This window comes from Pan troglodytes, chromosome 23, assembly GCF_028858775.2.
Source record: "Pan troglodytes isolate AG18354 chromosome 23, NHGRI_mPanTro3-v2.0_pri, whole genome shotgun sequence".
Lineage (NCBI taxonomy): Eukaryota > Metazoa > Chordata > Mammalia > Primates > Hominidae > Pan > Pan troglodytes.
Genome location: NC_086016.1, coordinates 27,331,055 through 27,355,983, shown reverse-complemented (window position 1 = coordinate 27,355,983; position 24,929 = coordinate 27,331,055). Strand labels below are relative to the sequence as shown.

The following is a 24,929-nucleotide window of genomic DNA, read 5'->3' as shown; positions in this document are numbered from 1 at the left end:
TGTCACTACTAAAAATACAAAATAAACCAGGCATGTTGGTGCATGCCTGCAATCCCAGTTACTTGGGAGGCTGAGGCAGGAGAATCGCTTGAACCCCAGTGGCAGAAGTTGCGGTGAGCCGAGATCGTGCCATTGCACTCCAGCCTGGGCAACAAGAGCGAAATTCTGGGGCAACAAGAGTGAAATTCTGTCTCAAAAAATAAAAATTAAATTTAAAATTAAAAAAAAAATAGCTGGGCGTGGGTATGCACCTATAGTCCCAGCTACTCGGGAGGCTGAGGCAGCAGAATTGCTTGAACCCAGGAGGCGGAGGTTGCAGTGAGCGGAGATTGTGACATTGCACTCCAGCCTGGGCAACAAGAGCGGAACTCTGTCTCAAAAAAAAAAAAAAAAAAAGAAAGAAATGTGATATTGGCTGGAAGTGGTGGCTCACGCCTGTAATCCCAGCACTTTGGGAGATTGAGGTGGGCAGATCACAAGGTCAAGAGATCGAAACCATCCTGGCCAACATGGTGAAACCCCATCTCTACTAAAAAGAAAAAAAAGTAGCTGGGTGTGGTGGCACACACCTGTAGTCCCAGCTACTCGGGAGGCTGAGGCAGGAGAATGGCTTGAACCTGGGAGGTGGAGGTTGCAGTGAGCCAAGATCGCACCACTGCACTCCAGCCTGGCAACAGAGCGAGACTCTGTCTCAAAAAAAATAAATAAATAAGTATAATATTGATCTCTCCCTCTCTCTCCTGCTATGTAAAGCCCCATTTCCTTTTCTTTTTTTTGTTTGTTTTTCAGACGAAGTTTAGCTCAGGCCGGAGTGCCATGGCATGATCTCAACTCACCATAACCTCTGCCTCCCAGGTTCAAGCAACTCTCCTGCCTCAGCCTCTCGAGTAGCTAGGATTACAGGCAAGCACCATCACGCCCTGCTAATTTTTTGTATTTTTAGTAGAGACGGGCTTTCTCCATGTTGGTCAGGCTGGTCTCAAACTCCCAACCTCAGGTATCTGCCTGCCTCAGCTTCCCAAAGTGCTGGGATTACAGGCGTGAGCCACCATGCCTGGTGCCTTTTTTATAATTGTGGTAATACACACATAGCATCAAAATTTCCACTTTAACCATTTTTAAATGTACAGTTCTGTGGCACTAAGTACATTCACACTGTTGGGCAACCTTCACCACCATCCATCTCCAGAACTCTTTTATCTTCCCAAACAGAAACTCTAAACCCATTAACTACAGCCCCCCATTCTTCCTTCCCCCTCACCTTGATAACCTCAAATCTACTTTTTGTCTATGTGATGTCTATATTAGGTACCTCATAAAAGTGGATTCAAATGACATTTATCCGTTTGTGTCTGGCTTATTTCACTAAGTATACTGTCTTCAAGTTTCATCCATGTTGCAGAAGATTTTTGCAATTATTTTAGAAATAATTAACAATTAAAACTGGCCAGGCATGGTGGCTCACGCCTGTAATCCCAGCACTTTGGCAGGCCAAGGCAGGTGGATCACCTGAGGTCAGGAGTTCAAGACCAGCCTGGCCAACATGGCAAAACTTCATCTCTACTAAAAATACAAAAATTAGCCGGGCATGGTGGCAGGTGCCTGTAGTCCCAGCTACTCGGGAGGCTGAAGCAGGAGAATGGCGTGAACCCAGGAGGCGGAGGTTGCAGTGAGCCGAGATCACACCATTGCACTCCAGCCTGGATGACAAAGCGAGACTCTGTCTCAAAAAAAAGACAAAAATCCTGATATAAAAAGAGCATGTACTGTTTGAATCCATTTATATGAAGTTCTAGAAAAGGTGAATGTAATCTATTGTGACTGAAAGCACATCAGTGGCTGCCCAGGGCTAGGGTGATTTGAACCCAAAGGGCAAGACTATACTTTTTGAAGTTATGGAAATGCATATTATGGAAACGCATATTTACATCAATTAAATTGTTTTAAAAAGTAAGAACATAAGCACAGAGCACATTTATTAGTTAACAAGAGAAAAATAAATAACATTGGATTCTTATATTTGTCAGCCTTTGGAGTTTGCTCATTAGGAATTCATTTCCTTATCTTAAAATTTATGGCTATTTAAGATCGAAATTAGTTGTTTTTGGCTTCTGCTTTTCAGCCAGCAAGTGAGTTCCAAATTGGTGACAGAAAAGAACTTGAAATGGAATAGCTTGCTGGGAACACTGATTTTGGCCCTTTCTTTCCTTGTTGCCTTTTAGTTTATTTTCAGAATATACCTGACTTTCTATCCTTACCATACGAGGTAAGAATATTTGCTTCTTTAAAAATTTGTCCTAGTTTCTCTTTTTGTGCTCCAATGTTACAAACAGACTCTCTGGGGGCCTAGAAGGACTCTCTCTGTCCCAGCTGGGATTTCACTCCTGACTCACACCCGTAAGAATCTTCTCTGTTCATCTAGCAAAAAGCTATCAGCGTCAGGACAAAGCTCTTAGCTTAATGCTGACCTCAAAGCACCAGCTAGAATGCAAAGGATGTGTGACAATACTCCAGCGAATGGCTCACTGTGCAAATCAAGTTACTTTAATTCCAAGAGGCATAAACAACATCATTGCCGTACAGTCTCAACCTCTCATCTGAACCTCTCCTTTATCTTTAGACCTGAGGACACCAGTGTCCCCAGCAAACTACTTCTCCCCACGACGCTTTTTTGTACTGCAACATAATTTCTTACAAATCTATTGACTCTGTCTTCAAAATTGGGAATTCCATGGCTTCTCTCTGCTTCCATGGCTACCCCAATGGTCCAAAGGCCAGCATCATCTCTCACAGCCTCTAGCTTTCTAAGAGGCCTCTAAAATGTTTTGGATGTACGTCTGTGCCCAAATCCCATGTTTAATTATAATCCCCAATGCTGAAGGAGGGGCCTGGTGGAAGGTGACTGGGTCATGGGCGCGGATTTCCTCCGTGCTGTTCTAGTGAGAGTGAGTTGCCACAAGATCTGATGGTTTAAAAGTGTGTGACCTGCCTTTCGCTCGCTCTCTCTTCTCTCCTGCCACCATGTGAAGAAGGTGCTTGCATCCCCTTTGCCTTCTGCCATGACTGTAAGTTTCCTGAGGCCTCCCAGTCATGCTTCTTCTCAGGCCTGTGGAAATGTGAGTCAGTTAAACCTCTTTTCTTCATAAGTTACTCAGTCTCAAGCAGTTCTTTACAGCAGTGTGAGACAGGACTAACACAGCCTCCCTGGCCCTTGCCTCCCCATCGGCCAGACTGATCCAGGAGCACTTGAGTCAGATTATGCCATCCCAACTCTCAAACTTCCCTATGTCCCACCTCACTCTGGGTAAGAGCAGAAACCCTCACAAGGGCCTCAAGGGCCTGGCGACTCTCCACCCTCACCCCCACTCCCACTGTACTCCCTGCCCTGCAGCCCCCTGGCCTCCTTGCTGTGCCTCAACTGTGAGGCTCCAGCCTCAGGGTCTTTGCCCTGCTGAACACTTCACCTGGGTACTCTCCCCCGATAAATCCACAGGGACTCGGCCCCTCCTCTCCCAGAGGACTTCACTCAATTGTCCTTTATGAATGGCACCTTCTTAAAACACCCTGTTTAAAGCCACCATGTGCACGAGCACTCCCTGCCTCTCTTCGCAGCTCTTCTACCCTCCTTGAGATTTACCCCCTTGTGGACAGTATGTATTTGTGGATCTTTCTCCCCCAAGAAGGAGGAGTTAGCTCCATAAGGGTGTGGATTTCTGCTTTTGTTCCCTAAGGGATTCCCCAGTGCTTAGGAGACATGTATGGCACGTAGTTAAATTTATTAAACGAACAACTGAATGTTTAGCAACAAGTTTCAAACAAAGCTTAACCATCACCTCCATAGCACATCTCTGTATTTCCTGGTTTTAACTTTGACTAGAAGTAGAAATACTAAAATAAATCAAAGACAAGGTGTAAAACCATCAGAAAAGGTATCTCAAAAAAAGGCTAAAACCAGAAGATATTAAGACAATGCAGCACCACCTTGAATTTCAAAACCAATTGAGGGCTCTTAAAATCCTAAAACAGCCCCTATCATCTCCCACTGTCAGTTCAAAAAGTTTACAGAGAACTTTTCCAGCAGAGGTGCTGTTTCATAGGTCCTTGGCATTCTCTAGCAACATAAATTAAGATCCCACATTTGCTACTATTGACAGAGCATATAATTTTTTTTTTCCGAAAATACATGGACACTGGCAGAGAGAGAGCTACAAAGTTGAGTTTAGCTGCAGAGGCTGGCTGATCAGCAAGGCTTACCTCCTGGCTAAGACAGTAGTTTCTCCATATTAGCCTTAGGATTTAAATTCGTGCCTCAGGAAAATGACCAGTAGGCTCTTCTGGGAATCTCGGGGGCTGCTTGGCGATAGTAAACATACTTAACAACTGTTCAGTACTGGAATGTCAGAGGTCTGTGCGCTTCCACACACACTTTGCTGTCCATCTTTTGCAGGGTGAGCTGGTTAGGGATGGGAGCCTTCTGTCTTAGTCTTCTCCATGTGCCTTTTTGTTTAATGAGACATTCCCAGTGAAGGACTCAAACATATTTAATTGAATGTCCCCTTCAGCAAAGCACATAAAGTAGACCAGCTACAGAGAGATCTTTGTGCACAGCTGCCAAATCCTGGATTTTAGTATCATTATATAGGAAATAAAAATTATACAGTTGATATGTCATTTTTTTAAAGATCTTCATATGCATGCTAATTTCCACACTAAATTTTGCTGGTAATAGGCAGAAAAAGCACATGACTTCCAACTCTGGCTCTGCCACTTGGGAGTTGTGCAAGCTTGATCATATTTTACCAGCACATAAAATACTCATTGAAGTGTCTAGTACACAGGTAGCATCACTGTCTTAAACTAATAGTAAATCCAATTATGGACTAATAGTATTCCAATCACACACTCAGAAGAACTCTGGGAAAATTAAGCAGTAAAAATTTAGCAGATAATAGATGGCCGAGCACAATGGCTCACACCTATAATCCTAGTACTTTGGGAGGCTGAGGTGGGTGGATCTCTTGAGCCCAGGAGTACAGGATCAGCCTGGGCAACATGGCAAATCCTTATCTCTACAAAAAATACAAAAATTAGCCAGGCATGGTGGCGCATGCCTGTGCCTGTAGTCCTAGCTACTCAGGAGGCTGAGGCAGGAGGACTGCTTGAGCCCAGGAGGTTGAGGCTGCAGTGAGCTGAGAGTGTACCACTGCATTCCAGCCTGGGCCACAGAACGAGACCCGTCTCAAAAAATAATAATAATAATAAGATTTGAAAAAAAGATAATATATTTGCTGGCTGGCAAATCAGTGCTCCTATAGTTTCTAGTGATTAGTAGATGTTAAAAGATTGGGTTATTCCAGTAAAATGTAGCTTTTCTGGATTTTTTTTGAGGGGGATGATAATTATGGCTGGTCTTTGAACTTGAATGATAATTTTAAAAAGGAAAACCAGCCCTAACAAGCTAAGTTAAAAAAAAAAAAAAAAGAAGACGACGACTACCAAATTTTCCCATAGAACTGGTTTAGCCTTTTTCTCCTCTTTTTATCCTTTTTAACCCAAAATGCTCAGATGTCCCAAATGTTCAGAGCTGCAGAGGCTGCACTGCGGGGGCATGTGGCGGCTCCCAGCCCGGGCAGACTCCAGCACCAGGAGCTGATGCCCAGACTTGTTTAGTCCAACACAGGTGATGAAGTCAGCTGAAAAGAAGACGGACTTGCCACTAGGTTTGTAAGAAACAGCTTTTCCTCTACCCTAGTGTCTTTCCTCTCTGGGCGGCATTTTTATTAGGAAACCCAAGTTGAAACTGTGCAGAGGCTGTGACCCTAAGTCCCCCAGGCTCCCGTTACTGCCTGCACCCGGCCACTGCACTGCCTCTTCAACAGAAAATCCAATTCGCTGTGCTTAGTCCACTGTTGGTCTCTGCTGTTTGAAAGTTTACGTGCCTCTTTAACTCTTTCCCTCAGGGAAAGTCTCCACAAAGGCATGGATAATGGATGCAGAATTGAATAGGGCCCCAGGTTTTCCTTCTCTGAGGCTGTGGTTGCTCTGGCTAGAGAACTCTTACAGGTAAGGCAGGGTGGGAACTGACTGTGTCACTGTCAATCAGGGGATCTGTCAGGGGAGGCCCTTCACTGTGACAGAAACAAACACTTCCAAACAAAGGTAGGAACACAGAGGAAAACAAAGTTGAAGTTGGTTCCCAGGATAACAGTTCCCTCTCTACAACCTTATTATGCAAGACGGCTCTATTTGCTGTAATTTAACCTCAACTTTTGAATCCAAAGCTGCTGATTTATACATGTTTTCAGCTTTTAACCATCTATATTTTAGATATTAAACATGTCAAGCAATAATTTTATAAATGATGAAATCGATTGGCAAGTTTATTCATTGAAACTGACAAAAAAAGTGATCCTAAAATGTTTTAGTTTATGTTTTTTAGTATTTTGGGTTTTTTTATAATTACCAAATTTTTAACATAAGCATCTATGGTATATGCACATCCATCTTTATTACAATAGGTACTGCTCAGAATTTTTTTTTAAAAAAGGGACTTTTAGAGGTAGTAGTTTCTGTTTTAATCAATGTATTCCTTTTTATAATGAAACATACACCTTTGCTTTCAAAGCCCACAGCAAGTACATTTCTTATGCCTTGGCCCTAAATATCAAATATAATTTATGTATTATTTCCAGGTAAATGTTCTTTGAAATCATGCTAAATATGTTTGAGACCAACTCAAAAAAAAACATTTAAGAAATTAAAGTGAAAAGATGTAAGGAAATAAAAGGCACCAGACTGGAAACAAAGAAGTATAATTGTTTTTATTCAGATAGGATTCCATACGTAAAAAATCCTAAGGAATACACACACACACCTTACTAGAACTGATGAACTAGTTCAGGAAGATCACTGGATACAAGACCACTATAAAAAAACTCATTCTATTTCCATGTACTAGCAATGAACAACCAAAATTAAAATAAAGAAAACAATTCCATTCACAATAGCATCATAAAGATTAAAATACTTAATAAATTTAATGAGAAATATAAAATCAGATATCCACATGAAAAAAGATAAATTTATACAAAATCAGATATCCACATGCAAAAAAGATACATTTAGGTCTTGCCTTACACCATAGAGAAAAATTTACTCAAAATCGACCACAGACCAAAATATAAGAGCTCAAAGAGTAAAACCACTAGAAGAAAAACAGAAGAAAACCTTTGCGAATTTGTTAGGCAAAAAGCTCTTAAATATGACACTAATGTATGAGTCATAAAAGAAAAAAATTTATAAATTGGACTTCAAAATTAAAACCTGTGCTTCAAAAGTCACCATGAGGGAAATGAAAGAGACTGGATTCCAGCCACCAACCAGAAGAAAACATTTGTAAATCATACATAAACAACAAATAACATAAAGACAATCCAAACTTCAGGATGGGTAAAAGATTTAAATAGACATTTTACTAAAGAAGATATACAAATAGCTAATTAGCACAAACATGTTTAATATCATTAACTACTGGAGAAACACAAATCAAGACCACAACAAGATACCACTTCCTATCCATTCAGATGGATACAAAAAAGACAGGTAACAACAAGTATTGGTGAGGATATAGCAAACCTGGAATGCTCATAAATTGATGGTGGGAATGTAAAACAGTACAGCCACTTTGAAAAGCAATTTGGTAATTTCTTAAAAAGTTAAACACAAATTTGCCATACAACCCAGCAATTCCACTCCTAGGTAAAGACTCAAGAGAAATGAAAACATATGTCCATAAAATACTTGTACACAAATGTTTATGGTAGCATTCCTCTATAAACAAGCAAAAAGTGGCAATAACTGCTCTATAAACAGGCAAAAAGTGGAAATAATCCAAATGCCCATCAACTGCTGAATGAAGAGAGTGTGCTCTGTAGGCCAGGCACCGTGGCTCACGCCTGTAATCCCGGCACTTTGGGAGGCTGAGGTGAGTAGATGGCTTGAGGTCAGGAGTTTGAGACCAGCCTGGGCAACATAGTGAGACTTCGTCTCTACTAAAAATAGAAAAATTAGCTGGGTGTGGTGGCATGCACCTGTAATCCCAGCTACTCAGGAGGCTGAGGTACGAGAATCATTTGAACCTAGGAGACGGAGGTTGCAGTGAGCAGAGATGGAGCTACTGCCCTCCAGCTTGGGTAGCAGAGCAAGGCTCTCTTTCAAAAAAAAAAAAAAAAAAGTACGCTCTGTCCATAATATGGAATGCTATTCAGCAACAAAAAGGAATGAAGTACAGATACACACAACGACATAGCTAAACTTCAGAAACCTTACGCTAAGAAGCCAGATGCAAGAGACTACAGACTTCATACTGTGTAATTCCATTTTTATGAAATGTCTAGAAAAGGCAGATAGAGAGAGACAGACAGATGAGTGTCTGGGGCTGAGGATGGGAGCAGAGTAACGACAAATGGGCAGGAGGGATCTTTTGGAGGCATGGAAACGTTTTTAAATTGTATTGTGGTGACAGGTGCACAACTGTAGAAATTTACCAAAATCATCACATAATACATTTACAATGGGTGAATGGCATATAGTAGTTTTGCATTTTGAGGGTTATTTTTTGAGACAGAGTCTCACTCTGTTGCCCAAGCTGGAGAGCAGTGGTGCGATCACAACTCACTAAGGCCTTGAAATCCAAGGCTTAAGAAATCCTCCCACCTCAGCCTCCTGAGTAGCTGGGACTACAGGTATGCAGCACCACATCCAGCTAATTTTATTCTTAAATTTCTATAGAGATGGGGGCCGGGCGCAGTGGCTCATGCCTGTAATTCCAGCACTTTGGGAGGCCGAGGCGGGTGGATCACGAGGTCAGGAGATCAAGACCATCCTGGCTAACATGGTGAAACCCCGTCTCTACTAAAAATACAAAAAATTAGCCGGGCGTGGTGTTGGGCGCCTGTAGTCCCAGCTACTCGGGAGGCAGAGGTAGGAGAATGGCATGAACCCGGGAGGCAGACCTTGCAGTGAGCCGAGATCGTGCCACTGCACTCCAGCCTGGGCAACAGAGCAAGACTCCATCTCAAAAAAAAAAAAAATTCTATAGAGATGGGGTCTCACTGTATTGCCCCCAGGCTGGTCTCAAACTTCTGGCCTCAAGTGATCCTCCTGCCTCAGACTTCCAAATTGTTGGGATTACAGGTGTGAGCCACCACACCCGGACAAGTCATTTTTTGAAAAGTAAAAATTACCGGGCCAGGCGAGGTGGCTCACGCCTGTACTGTAATCTCAGCACTTTGGGAGGCTGAGGTGGGTGGATCACAAGGTCAGGAGTTCGAGACTAGCCTGGCCAACATGGTGAAACCCCATCTCTACTAAAAATATATATAAAAATTAGCCAGGCATTGTGGCATGCACCTGTAATCCCAGCTACTGGGGAGGCTGAAGCAGGAGAATTGCTTGAACCAGGGAGGTGGAGGTTGCTGTGAGCTGAAATCATGCCACTGCACTCCAGCCTGAGCAACAGAGCAAGACTCTGTCTCAAAAAAAAAAAAAAAAAGTAAAGTTTTTGTGTCTATGTATCAGACACCAAATTATTTCACAAAAATTGAAAAAGATTACTATTCAAACTGGGGATTGAGCTCTTAAGTCAGTATTATAAAATGAAATGCCCTTAATTGCATTATGTGATATAATATTACATTAATAACCATGTTCTTTATACATGAGAATGACATTTACATACACCATGTATTAAGTATTGATTTGGGGGCTGGGCACATTGGCTCAAGCCTATAATCACAGCACTTTGGGAGGCCCAGGCGGGCAGATCATGAGGTCAGGAGCTTGAGACCAGCCTGGCCAACGTGGCAAAACCCCATCTCTACTAAAAATACAAAAATTAGCTGGGCATGGTGGCACACGACTGTAATCCCAGCTACTTGGGAGGCTGAGGCAAGAGCATTGCTTGAACCTGGGAGGCGGAGGTTGCAGTGAGCCAAGATTGTACCACTGCACTCCAGCCTGGGCAACAGAGCAAGACTGTCTTAAAAAAAAAAAAAAAAGGATCTATTTTGGAGTCTCCTTATAATTTCAAACATGCTCCTCTAACAGGAGTGAACTTGCGGACAGAGAAGCTAAGTAATCTGGACTTTATCAAATGCCATGTGCCTCACTTCATATGATGAAATTACAATTTCAGTGTATCTTAAAGAAGAAAAATAGTCACAAAAGAATCTTAACTATAACTGATACAATGATTTTCCTGTCTATTCAATAACCAGTATCCCCTTAAAACCAAACATACTGTGTCAATGTCTAAATGTGTTAAGTTTTACTGACAGCAAGTTAGGGATCAACTTAATATTTCTTAAGATAAAATTTCCATATAAGGATAAGGATAAAAGTAACTGGCACATAACCCCTTTATTCTGAAGAGTGGCAATTAAAAATAACGAATGGAGATTTCGCCTGCTGTATTAGTTTTCTCATGTGTCAAAAGTCACCAGAAACTTAGTGACTGGAAAACAACACCCACGTATCATCTCACAGTTCTATAGGTCAGAAGTGTGGGTGGGTTCCACTGGATTCTCTGCTTAGGGTCTCACCAGGACAAATTCAAGGTGTCGGTCAGCCCGGGTTCTTATCTACAGGCTCTGAGAAGGAATCTGCCTCCAAACCCATTCCAGTTATGGATGGAATTCTGTGCTTTGTGGTTTGAGATGGAGGTGGCTGTTTCCTCGCTGCTGCCAGCCAGGGCCACTCTCAGCTCCTAGTGAGCACCCACACGCCCTCCATCTGCAGAGCTAGCAACAGTGTGGAATCTTTCCTGAGCTTCATATCTTTCTGACTTCCTCCTTGCTGCTGGCCTGAGGAAACTCTGCTTTTAAAGAGCACATGTGAGTAGATTAAGCCCACTCGGACAATCATCTTCATTCCACCTGCAGAATCTCTTTTAGCCATGTTACGCATGGGGGCAACACCACGAGGCAAGGGTCATGGGGCTGCACCATGAACACCTGCCTTTCTAATTAAACTATATTTAAAGGCAACTAAATATCCTCCCATTGAGGAATAAAAGTAATCAATGCAGAAGGAATCGTGTATTTAGAAAACTCACCATTTTGTAACTCCCTAATAAACTTCATTCTTTGTTTTTAATTGCCACTATTCAGAAGAAAGGGGTTAAGTGTGGCTACTTTTATCCTCATCCTTATATAGAAATTATGTGTCTTAACATTTGTTAAGTTGATCCCTAATAAAATAACTGATTTAGACAATGATTGTCAATGAGAAACTGACACCGACCACATCTGAGCCCACTTTAGGGACCTGACTACAGAGACCCTAAATGGCATGTGCCTCCTGCTACGAGGTACACAGCACCACCTATAAAGTGCTCCTACCAAAAAGCAGCTGAAGCTAAACCTCATTAAGCTGTTAGAGCAAAGTCTCCGTTTACAGGAAATGTAGGAAACAGAAGTACAATTTAAATGATACCATTAAAGGCCGGGCATGGTGGCTCACGCTTGTAATCCTAGCACTTTGGGAGGCCGAGGCAGGCAGATCCCTTGAGGCCAGGAGTTCAGGACCAGCCTGGCCAACATAGTGAAACCCTGTCTCTACTGGAAAAAAAAAAAAAAAAAAATTAGCTGGGTGTGGTGGTGCACACCTGTAATCCCAGCCACTCAGGAGGCTGAGGCACAACAACTGCTTGAACCTGGGAGACGGAAGTTGCAGTGAGCAGAGATTGTGCCACTGCACTCCAGCCTGAGTGACAGAGCAAGACTCTGTCACAAAAAAAAAAAATAAAAATTTAAAAAAATTTTTAAATGATACCATTAAGAAGCAGATAGAAAAGCCCAGAACATGGAACATTCTACAACACACAGGACTCAGTTTCTTCAGTAAGTTAATTACCTGTCCATGTGCTGGTGGGGGCAATGTGGGGGAACTGGTCTAGATTACAAGAAATATTATCACCAACTACAATACAAGAACAGTATTTGAATCCTGATTCAAACCAAGAGTAAAAAAAAAACAAAAAACATTTTTAAGTTCATCAGAGAAATTTGACAATAAACTCGGTATTAGAGTACACTAAGAAACATGATAAATTCCACGTTTGGGATAAAGGTACTGCGGTTGTATAAGAAAGCATGTTGGCCGGGCGCGGTGGCTCACGCCTGTAATCCCAGCACTTTGGGAGGCCGAGGCGGGCGGATCACGAGGTCAGGAGATCGAGACCATCCTGGATAACACGGTGAAACCCCGTCTCTAGTAAAAATACAAAAAAAAATAGCCGGGCGTGGTGGCGGGCGCCTGTAGTCCCAGCTACTCGGGAGGCTGAGACAGGAGAATGGCGTGAACCCGGGAGGCGGAGCTTGCAGTGAGCCGATATCCCGCCACTGCACTCCAGTCTCTGGGCGACAGAGCGAGACTCCATCTCAAAAAAAAAAAAAAAAAAAAAAAAAAAAAAAAAAAAAAAAAAGAAAGCATGCATACTTTTTAGAGATGCATATAGCACAAAATGCTGTGACTGCTTTGTTAATTACTTCAGCAACCACAAGAAAAGGCAGGATGGGAAAACTTTATAGCAAAATGGTGAAATATATCAAATATAGGTGATGTAACTATACACACACACACACACATACATACATACATATGGGGTTAATTATTCTAGTCTACTTTTCTGTATGTTGAAAATTTTTAACAAACAATTTGCTTCTATTCACTGAGCATCTGCTGAGAGCCAACTGTCATGTTAAGGGCTTCATGTACACCACCAGCTAAACCCTCTCAACAGCCTCATGGACCAGAACTATTATTATCCCTACTTTTATAGATAAAAAGTAATGAAATAACAACCACTTCAGGGTGTAGCCAAACAATCTGCCAGTTCGGCAATGCCTGAGAGGCCAAGTAAATTAAAGACTTCTATGGTTTTATTTTGAAAACATTTTTACCAATTGCCCACAGCACACATTGGAGGGCAGTTCCCAAGCCCTGTGGTGATCCTGTGTGTCGGGGACCTTGGGAGGTAAGGAAAGAGGGAAAAGGAACAGATGGGTAGGCAGATAGAGGGTGAAACAGAACAAGAGGACCAGCAAAACAATGAGGGGAGAGGGAAGGAAAGATGGAGAAGGGAAAGAGTAGGGCAGGAACGCATGGAGTCAGTGATGGAAGGCGCAAACGGAACCTGGAAAAGGAAGACCTGGAGTGTCAGACACATTTACTCCCACCATGGCCCACCTTCCACTCTCCCCCAATCCCTGAGACCAGGCAGAAAGTCAGACTGCTACAGAGAAAAATGGGGGCAGGCCAACAACACTAGACAGCTCCGTCAAAACGTAATTACAGATGGTGGTGTGCGCTCTCCCTAAGCCTCCGATCAGCCGCTCTTCTTTCCTGTGACCATGACCTTCTCAAGCTCAAACTCAGCTTCTCCTGACAGATCCAAGGTCACGAATTGAAGGGAAGAGAAGAAGAAATTATCTATTTATATTTTTTAGTGGAGACGGGGTTTCACCGTGTTAGCCAGGATGGTCTCGATCTCCTGACCTTGTGATCCACCTGCCTTGGCCTCCCGAAGTGCTGGAATTACAGGCGTGAGCCACCGTGCCTGGCCGAAATTATTTATTTAAACAATGTTTAACAGCTTCAGATAAAATGCACAGCCCATCAGCGCCCAGTGAGGCTGCTCTCAGAGAACAATCCGTGCAGCTGAGATACTCGGCCACACTAATGCCATTGGGAGCTCAGGTCAGAGTCTCCCGGTGCTAGGGTCAGGTAAGGTTTTAATCCAGGCTATGGAAAATACATGTTTGGGGGGCTGTATGTATGTTTGCGGGGACTGTAGACAGGAAAGGAGCTACAGAAGGGAGAGAGAACAGAAAACACAGAAGAAGAATCCTGGATGCATTTCAGAAACTGGAATGAGAGCTGAAGGGAAAGCAGGCTGAAGTTCTGATCCATGCAACCACCAGAAGGAACTTTGAAGGCCTTATGCTGAAGAAGCCCAGTGCAAAAGGCCACACAGTGTGTGATTCCCTTCATGTGGCGTGTCCAACACAAGCAAATCCATGGAGGCAGAAACTCAATTCGTGGTTGCCGGGAGCTGAGGGAGGGTAGAAGGCAGAAGGACTGCTAATGGGTACAAGTTCTTTTTGGGGTGATAAAAACATTCTAAAATTAGGCAGTGCAGATGGTTGTATGACGGTGAATACACAAAAAGTCACTCAACTGTTTACTTTCAATGTGTGGATTGTATGCTATGTGAAATATACCTCAATAAATCCACAAAAAATAAATTTAAAAAATTTTAACTAGCAAACAAAAAGATAAATAATTCCTTTTTCCCTCCGCTCCCAGAGATACAGTTTCTCTCTCTCGTTATCATGAGTTTTATTTTGTTTTTTAGCACAAAATCAGAAGCAAAGGAGAACACCTATGTAGCTTACAGTAACCACACACCATGAAAATAATGAGAAGCCGTGAGAACTAACAAAATGAAAGCCAAACTCTTTGAACTTATCTGTTCCCCAACCAACTCCTGAGAAGCAGGATGAAATATCTCTATATGGCAAAGACCAATCGCTTTCCACACACAGTGCTCAGGCACAGACAGACCAACGTCATCTGCTTCTCCAAACCACTCCGTCCACCTTTTCCCCACTGTACTTCATGCGTGATCAAAGAAACTGTATCTACCAAAGACCGTCTTCACAGACAGGCTGATTTTTGTAAATCAGATAAAGTGGTTTACAAAAATCCAAAGATTTCTGTACCAGTTTCTACTGGTAACTATTATTTACTGGTTAATATTTTATTATCGGAGTAAAGAAGAAGGAGAACTGGGAATCAGAACAAGTCACTCCACCTCCCTGTGTCTACATCTCCTCATCAGAAAACAAAAGGGCAAGCCCAGAATTATCTCGAAGAATATGCAGTCTTAAAGGGATCTATCAGTCTATGTCTATTAATCATGGAAACAGAGCACAAATTGAGTTCTAGGGAACTTTAATTTCTTGGAATTTTCATAAAGTAATTTCCTCCAGCCATAAAATAATTTTAAAACTATTACACACAGCTCCCCAGCAAACCACCTCAGCAACCACATGAAGCAGGCAAGACGCAAAGAAAAGAAAGGAATATCCTATTCTCTTATATTCAGCAACGCTGATTTCATGTAAAAATCCTAGAATTACCCATTTCCTGAGAGCTTAATCATAGAATATGTTACTAGGAATATAAGTCATCATTAAATACCTTATTAATTACATGAAATTTCCTTTATTCCCAGCTGTGGCTATAGAGGACACAAAGCACTGGGGGGTGCATTCATATATTACTATAGAATTGCCCAGTTTCATCACTAAAATTATCATATGCCAAATGAACAAGCAGGACTTACCAATTTTCTGACTGAAAATCTTGTCAAAGGTTATTTCATTGGTCTCTGCAAGATATTTCTGCATCACACTCCGGATACTGGAAGGGAAGAGTGACACATTTTTAACAGTACAGCCTACATCGTGAGTAAGCATCCTCAGGATGAAAGAGATACGGATGTCTTGATTTCATGATACCAGCTTTACAAGAGACCCTTCTTACCAAGATTGCATGAAATGCAAACCAGCCTAAAAGCTGGAAACTTCACGGCCTTAGCCACCATCCCCTCCTGCAACACAGGGCCAAGCTTACATGTAGAAACTCAACTGCAGAAAATAACTTCAGGGCTTTGAAAACCCACCCTCCATATATCTGCTCTCCAAAATATTCACAAATGTGTCTGCACACACAAACACGTGCACACAGCACACACCCTACACACACACACCACACATGCCTGTGCCCCCCCACCACAAATTCTGCTAATCAATAAATGAGCTTCTTTCTGAAACAAGAGCAAAAGTTCCCTGTATATATTAATATTTTAAAAATCATATTTCTATACTCCAACATAAAGCACAGAACATAATTAAAAGATTTAGCTTGCAATAAAATAAAAAACATCAAATACTTTGAAATTATTCTTTCAAAATATGTGCAAGAACTTGATGGGAAAAATTACAAATTGTATTGGGAGACATTAAAGAGGATCTAAATAAATAGGAAGATATACCACAGTGATAAACAGAGAAATTTAATACTGTAAAGTTCAAAGTCTACCCAAGTTTATCTATGAAATATAATCGCCATCAACATTCCAATAGGGTTTTTCATAGAACATAGAAATAAATAAGCTCTTTCTAAAATTTACACAAAAAATGCAGGATCAATAATAGCTAAAACACTTCTGAAGAAAGAGAATAAAGATACTGGTGTTTATTATGAAGTTAATAAAGACAGGATAAACAAACTGATCAAGGAAATGGAAGAGAGTGCAGAAACTGAGCCACACATACATTCAGCGTTGACGTATAATAGAAGTAGCAAGTCAGAAAAATGGGGAAAGGATGGATTATTCAGTAACTGAACCCCAAAAGTGATTATCCAAATGGAGAAAGTAGAAAATTGAATCTCTATCATCCACTGATGGTGGGAGTGAACAATAACTTGGCATTACTTTTTTTTTTTTTTACTTTTAAAAACAAATTGAGGCATAATTTATACATAATTAAATGCATACTTAAAGTATATTGTTATCCAGGCAAGGTGCCTCACACCTGTAATCCCAGCACTTTGGGAGGCCAAGGTGAGTGGATCACCTGAGGTCAGGAGTTCGAACTCTATTCATAGATAGAGATATTCAGTTGAGTCCAAACTCTATTCATACATCACACTACTTCTTTTTGAAGAACGGCAATCTTTCTTTAGTAAATTAAAAGACCTCATTTACTTTATTCATCTAACATTTCATGTATGATGATCAGTTTTTCACCTACCATGACTCTCATTTTTCCCCATGAATACTCTTGAAGAAGTGTTCCAGAAGCATTCTAAAACAGTCTTCAAATTTAGCAATTTACTACCTATTCCATTGAGTTTCCAGTTTTCCATACAATTCCTACGATGATATGATTTTTACTCTTCCCTTCCTGTAGAAGGTGGTTGGATTCTTATATACCTTCATGTAATCATCTTCCTTGAAGTATAACATTTTATACATATATATATGCATATACATGTATATGTGTGTATATATATACATACACACACCCACATCTACATACATACATACATACAAAGGGGGTCTTGCTCTGTCATCCAGGCTGCAGTGCAGTGGTGTGATCATAGCTCACTGAGGCCTCAAACTCCTGAGCTCAAGCCATCCTCCCACCTCAGCCTCCCGAGTAGCAGAAACTACAAGTGCACACCACCACACCCAGTTTTTTTTTTTTTCTTTTTGGAGATGGAGTCTCACTAGTTGCCCAGTCTGGTCTTAAATTCTTGGCCTCAAGAGATCCTTCCACCTTAGCCTCCCAAGTAGCTGGAATTATTGGTGCAAGCCATCATGCCCAACAATTTTTTATTTATTTAAAAAGTCTAATTTCCTCTCTAACCATGACAAATCTAGTCTGTGCTTATATTTTTATTTTTTCCTACAATTCTTGACTATCCCCTTATGTTCTATTTCACTGTACTATTTTCTTCACTGTACTATTCAGTTCCTATTTGTATTTTTAATATCTTGCATGTTTTTATTTTTAGCTCAAAGAATGTGGCTGGTTGTCTAATGCTACGTACGAAAAGTAATTTGATGTATTCCTAAGTATTTTGTGTGTGTGCAGCTACTGTAAATGGGACTGCATTTTAATTTGGCTCTCAGCTTGAACGTTATTGGTATGTAGAAATGCTACTGATTTCTGTACATTGATTTTGTATCCTGAAACTTATTGAAGTCATTTATCAATTCCAGGAGTCTTTGGCAGGGTATTTAGGGTTTTCTCAGTATAGAATCATATCATCAGCAAAGAGAGACAGTTTGACCCCTTCCTTTCCTATTTAGATGCCTTTTATCTCTTTCTCTTGCTGATTGCTCCAGTAGTATGTTGAATAACAGTGGTGAGAGTGAGAATCCTTGTCTGTTCCAGTTCTCAAGGAGAATGCCTCCACCTTTTGCTCATTCAGTATGATAGTGTCTTTATGTCTGTCATAGATAGCTGTTATCATTTTGAGGTATGTCCCTTCAATGCCTAGTTTGTTCAGGGTTTTTTTTAACGTGAAGGGTACTGGATTTTATTGAGAGCTTTTTCCACATCTATTGAGATGATCGTATGGTTTTGTTTTTATTTTTTTATGTGGTAAATCACATTTATTGGTTTGCATATGTTGAACCAACCTTGCATCCCAGGAATGAAGCCTACCTGATCATGGAGAATTAACCTTTTTCATGTGCTGCTGGATTTGGTTTGCTAGTATTTTGTTGAGAATTTTTGCCTCTGTGTTCATCAGGGATGTTGGCCTGTAGTTTTCTTTTTTCACTGTGTCTTTGCCAGGTTTTGGTATCAGGGTAATGCTGGCTTTGCAGAATGAGTTAGGGAGGAGTCCCTCCTCCTTGACTTTTTTCTACCAGTAGAACTACAAAACACTGATGACAAAAATCATAGAAGATACAAATGGAAGAACATTCCATGCTCATAGATTAGAAGAAACAATATTGTAAAAATGGCCATGCTGCCCAAAAAATCTACAGATTCAATGCTATTGCTATCAAACTACCAATGTCATTTTTCACAGGATGGGTAAAAACTATTCTAAAATTAATATGGAACAAAAAAAGAGCCCAAATAGCCAAAGTCATCCTAAGCAAAAAGAACAAAGCTAGAGGTGATCATATTACCCAACTTCAAACTATACTATAAAGCTACAATAACCAAAACAGCATAGTGCTGGTACAGAAACAGACACATAGACCAGTGGAATAGAAGAGAGAACCCAAAAATAAAGCCACACGCAGCTTCAGCTATCTGATCTTTGACAAAGTCAACAAAAATAAGCAATGGGGAAAGGACTCCCTGTTCAACAAATGGTGCTGGGATAGCTGGCTAGCCATATGCAGAAGATTGAAACTGGATCCCTAACTTTTACCATATACAAAAAAGTCCTCAAAAAATGCAAAAATAGCCCTCAAAAGCAACTGCAACAAAAACAAAAATTGACAAGTGGGACCCAATTGAACTAAGTGCTTTTGCACAGCAAAAGAAACTACCAACAGAGTAAACAGACATGCTACAAAATGGGAGAAAATATTCACAAACTATGCATCTGGCAAAGGTCTAATATCCAGATTCTATAAGGAACTTAACAACAAAAAACAAATAATTCCATTAAAAATGGGCAAAAGACATGAACAGACAATTCTCAAAAGAAGACCTACAACTGACCAACAAACATTTGAAAAAATGCTCAACATCACTAATCATCAGATAAATATAAATCAAAACCACAGTGAGATACCATCTCACTCCAGGCAAATGGCTATTATTTTAAAAATAAAATAAAATAAAACAGATGCTGATAAGGCTTTGGAGAAAAGGGAACGCCTACACACTGCTGGTGGAAATGTAAATTAGTTCAGCCACTGTGAAAAGCTGTTTGGAGATTTCCCAAAGAACTTAACAAAGAACTACCATTCAATGCAGCAATCCTATTACTGAATATACTTATTTTCTTTCCAAAAGAAAATTAATCATTCTACCAAAAGAAAAAAAAACTACATCCACTCTTATGCTCATCACAGCACTATTCATAATAACGAAAACAAGGAATAAACATAGGGGCCCATCAATGGTGGATTGGATAAAGAAAATGAGGTACATATACATCATGGAATACTATATTGCCATAAAAAAGAATGAAATCGTGTCCTTTGCAGCAACATGAATGCAGCTGGAGGTGATTATCCTAAGCAAATTAACACAGGAAAAGAAAACCAAATACCACATGTTCTTATTTATAAGTGGGAGCTAAACACTGGGTACTCATGGACATAAAGATGGTAACAATAGACACCAGGGATGAATGGGGGGAGGGAGGGAAGGGAGCAAGGGTTGAAACACTATTGGGTACTATGCTCACTACCTATGCAATGGCATCAATCATACGCCAAACCTCATCATCACACAATACACCCATATAACAAACCTGCACATGTTGTACCCCTTAAATCTAAAATTAAAGCTGCAATTATTGTTTCTAAAAAGTAATTCAAGATGGACCACAGATCTAAATATAAAGCCTAAAACTATAAAAGTTCTCAAAGAAAATATTAAAAAAACTTTATAACTAGTTCAAGCAAAGACTTTAGATATGAGAGCAAAAACATGAACAATAAGAGAAAAACAGATAAATTAATTTCATCAAAATTAAAAACTGCTGCTCCTGAAAAGACACTTAAGAGGATGAAAAGACAAGCCACATGCTGAGAGAAAACACTGGCAAACCATCTATCTAACTGAAGATCTGTACCCAGCATAAATAAAGACCCTTTCAAGCTCAAGAATAAGAAAATAACCTGATAAAAATTGGGCAAATGATTTGAACAGACACTTCAAAGAAGATATGTGGGTGGCAAATAAGCATATGAAAAGTTGTTCAACATCATTAGTCATTAGGAAATGGCAAATTAAAATCACAAGAAGATTCTACTACATACCTATTAGAGTGGCTATAATTACAAAAGACCATACTAAATGTTGAGAAGGATATGGAGTAACTGGAATTCTCATACACTGCTAGTGGAAATGTCAAATGAAGCACACACTTTGGAAAACATTTTGGCAGCTTAGAAAGCAAAGTTAAACTACACCTACTATATGATAAATCCATTCCATTTTTAGGTATTTACCTGAGAGAAATGAAAGCATATATCCACACAAAGATTTATATATGGATATTCTCAGCAGCTTTATCTGTGATGGTCAAAAGCTGGAAGAAACACAATGGCCACAATGGGTGAACGGATAAGTAAATATGGGTATCACTATAATTAAACAGTACTCAGCAATAAAAGGAATGAACTATGAATACATTTAAAAACAGAGATGGATCTCAGAATAACTGTGCTGATTTAAAGAAGCCAGACTCCCCCTCCACCCGCCAAAAAAAAAAAAAAAAGTACACAACGTTTGATTACAAGGAGGCAAGAGCAAACTTTTTTTTTTTTTTTTTTTTTTTTTTGAGATGGAGACTTGGTCTGTCTTGTCTCCCAGGCTGGAGTGCAGTGGCGCAATCTCGGCTCACTGCAAGCTCCACCTCCCGGGTTCATGCCATTCTCCTGCCTCAGCCTCCCAGGTAGCTGGGACTACAGGCACCCGCCACCACACCCGGCTAATTTTTTTGTATTTTTAGTAGAGACGGGGTTTCACCCCATTAGCCAGGATGGTCTCGATCTCCTGACCTCGTGATCCGCCTGCCTCGGCCTCCCAAAGTGCTGGGATTACAGGCATGAACCACAGGGCCCGGCCTTTTTTTTTTTTTTCTGAGACAGAGTCTCAGACTGGAGTGCAGTGGTGTGATCTCGGCTCTTTGCAACCTCTGCCTCCAGGGTTCAAGTGATTCTCCTGCCTCAGCCTCCTGAGTAGCTGGGATTACAGGTGCCCACCACCACACCTGGCTAATTTTTATATTTTTAGTAGAAACAGGGATTCACCATGTCGGCCAGGCTGGTCTCGAACTCCTGACCTCAGGTGATCCACCCGCCTCGGCCTCCCAAAGTGCTGGGATTACAGGCATGATAAGCCACCGCACCCGGCCATGAAACACTTATTTTAAAATGATTATTTTGAAATATTTTCACAAATTAATATTCAAGTAATTAAAAAATAGAAAGCTGTTAACATCATTTTAATAAGAGAGACTTACATTGCAAGGTTTCCTTAGGCATGGATAGTATGCTTAGAGGGTAGATTATTTTAAAGACCATGGGTTACTTTTTTTTTTCTGCTAAATTTAAACATCAGAGCCGTGATTTAATAGATACCCATGATCTGAATGAAGTCAGTGAAGTCTTTTGCACTCAGGAAGTAAACAGACCATCGTTTTCTAAAGTATGATCTCTTACTGTGCTTTCTCCTTTCAATCACCTTCTTGCATTTTTTTTTTCTCATCCTTCTATAGCAAGCCTTCAGGTCAAGAAGTTGTAAATCTGTCCACTCTGGTTGGATTAGTCGGGACTCTTAGGTTGCAAACGAGCCTCTTAAAACTCTACCCGCATCTTTGGAATCAGTGTCACAGAGCCTCTTTTTGAGTCATCTAATGCAGTTTCCAAAAAACACATCATCCTCCCGTCAATCGAAGTTGTTTGAGATGCAGTACATTTGCATCTTGCATCTGTGTATGATGCTGTCATAGAAATTATATAGTACATCTTAAGTCACCAGTGCTATTACACATGACATTGGGAAAACTGAGGCTTCCATTAGCCCTGCAGGGACACAGTTGTGATCTTCACACCTAGCCATCTTCTCTACTGTTTTGAAAAATTATTGCAAAAGTTTTCAAACATGCAAAAGAATATAATATAGTGAACACCTAGACCCATACTCAGCACCTCACTGGAAGTTACCAAGATTGTAATCTGCTACTTTTCCCTACCCCGCCCTCCATTTTTTTTTCTTTTTCATTTTGAGGCAGAGTCACACTGTTGCTGAGATTAGAGTACAGTAGTGCAATCTCAGCTCACTGCGGCCTCACTCTCCTGGACTCAAGTGATCCTCCCACCTCAGCCTCCCAAGCAGCTAGGACTACAGGTGTGTGCCACTCTGCTCAACTAATTTTTGTAATTTTCATAGATATGAGGTTTTGGCATGTTGCCCAAGCTGGTCTCAAACTGCTGGGCTCAACTGATCTGCTCACCTCGGCCTCCCAAAGTGCTGGAATTACAGGCATGAGCCACTATCACCACTTATCCCACCTCCAGTTTTTAAAGCATTTTAAAACAAATCTCAGTTGGGCACGGTGGCTCACATCTGTAATCCCAGCACTCTGGGAGGCTGAGGTGGGTGAATCACCTGAGATCAGGAGTTCGAGACCAGCCTGGCCAATATGGTGAAACCCCCGCCTCGACTAAATACAAAAAACTACACCCCCCAAAAATAACTGCCCATGAGTTGAGATTTATCAATTTTATATCTAGAAACCCTACATATTTAGGACTCCCTGACTTTGGGTGGTGGTGGTGGGGGACACTAGGAAAGGCAAGAGAAAAAGAAATTAAGCCTTTTTCTACCACATTTATAGAAATATACAGTTTCTTCGGTGAAATTTAGGTTTGATATAGGAGTTCTTGTTCTCTAAGTAAGTTTCCCATTTGCCGGAAATTTTAAGCAGCATTGATTTTTTCAATTAGCTTCAGATATGCTACACTCTGGAATAGGGGTGTTAAACTCACGACATTGCAGAAAGGTTTGCACTTTTCCCTCATTTTCACTACTTGGCATTGTCTATCAAAGAGTAGCACATCCTGCAAAACCAACAAGAGGCATGGGCTAAGGAGGAAAAGCAAGCTCAAAATATCTAGCAAGCATGTCTTCATTTGCACAATTTAGCTTTTCACAACAAATAACAAGGGGACTGGTATTTTCTGTATCATAGGGCTTATGGATGACTTGTAAAAAAAATCAGATGATGATCACTTAGCATTAGGTAACATTTAAGCAATCTTGGGCGCCTAACGCTTGAAGGACTGATGATTTCAAATGGACAATAACTTTAGTTTAGATTCCAATATTTTATAGAATTTCATGGTTTCAAAGTCACCATAAAGAATCTGCCTCTTTTGAGCATCAATTCAAAGAGCTATTTAGCATTAAGGAACCACATTAGCTGTACAACTCATGATGGTGTTAATTAGGAAAGGAGCTAGAGAAAAAAAAAACCATCACTGAAGCTTTAATACACTATTTAAAACTCACTATTAACCTGACGAACTATTTTTTCCGGGGAAGTGCTAATGATATGAACTAGCAAAAAATTTTACTAGTTCCTTAATTATAAATCATCTGAGAGAAAATTGCAACTTGGTATGGACCTCACCAAGCCCCTCGCCAATTCAATCGGGCCCTCCTTTGATAATTTAACAACAAATTCCTGTCTGGAATCATCCATTCAAGTGCCTTTTTAAATGAATCCCATTTCAATTTTTTAATAAAGTGCCACCAGTAGATCTGCAAGTTGAGGAAAGCAGCTCAGGTGACACACGTGGCACCAAAAAGATTATTGAGTGGGTCAAAACTCCTGCCTGGGCACAAAAAAGAAGAAGAGCCTAAGAAGGTGACTAGACTTAGGGACTTCAAGAAGAACAAGCACTGAAAACAGCAGTTTAACTACCTCGGACAGTAAGCAACGAGCCTGCAGTCCCCAGATAAGCGGCCCAGAGGGAGCTGAGGGGATGGAGTTGGAAAGGGGGACCACAGAGCTGGGGAAGCAGCAGCGACCAAGAAGGAGCGCAAAGGAGTGACAGGCAAGGAGCCCACAGGGACCACACCAATGCAACAGGAAGAACCACGGGGATGGGACGGGACAGGACAGGGCCGGGGGGAGGGGGCAACAGGGATGGAGCTGGTCCAGCCAAGTCATAACCAGCCCGTCCCTGGGGCGCTCGCTGCGCGCAGGGCGCCGCGCTGGGCACTTTGGAGCGTTCTCTCCCGGACTCCCCCCTCACCGGCCATCCGATGACCCATTTCAGAGACTGGAACGAGGAGGCCGGCCCCGCATCGCCAGTTCCGCGGTGTCACCCGCGCCCAGGACAGCGACGACTCAATGCCCGACCCTCCCGGACGCAGGAGGTCGCTGGCGGCCGCTTGGGGGCGGCGGCGTGGGGACCAGCGCGGGCCGGGGCAGCTGGTACCTGGGCTCGGGCAGGACGGTCCTCTTGCTGGCGCGGGCGGCCGGAGTCGCCTTGCTCTTCTCCATGGCCATCAGGTAACTGGCATCTGCCAGCACAGCCTCCGGGTCCGCCACGTTGGCGAGTTTTGGCGGCGGCGGCG

The 24,929-nt window shown here is 41.4% G+C and overlaps 1 long non-coding RNA gene across 2 annotated transcripts; it reads right to left on the bottom strand.

Moving 5' to 3' along the window:
- Window positions 1-1,968: 1,968 nt before the first annotated feature.
- Window positions 1,969-24,922, bottom strand: LOC134809731 (uncharacterized). Of its 2 annotated transcripts, none has more exons than XR_010156155.1 (3): window positions 24,791-24,922; window positions 15,410-15,486; window positions 1,969-3,106 (listed from the first exon to the last, which is right to left on the bottom strand). It is a non-coding gene; the product is annotated as an uncharacterized LOC134809731 (long non-coding RNA). The 2 variants fall into 2 exon arrangements; XR_010156154.1 differs by lacking the exon at window positions 1,969-3,106 and adding an exon at window positions 13,630-14,113.
- Between the last annotated feature and the right edge of the window lie 7 nt (window positions 24,923-24,929).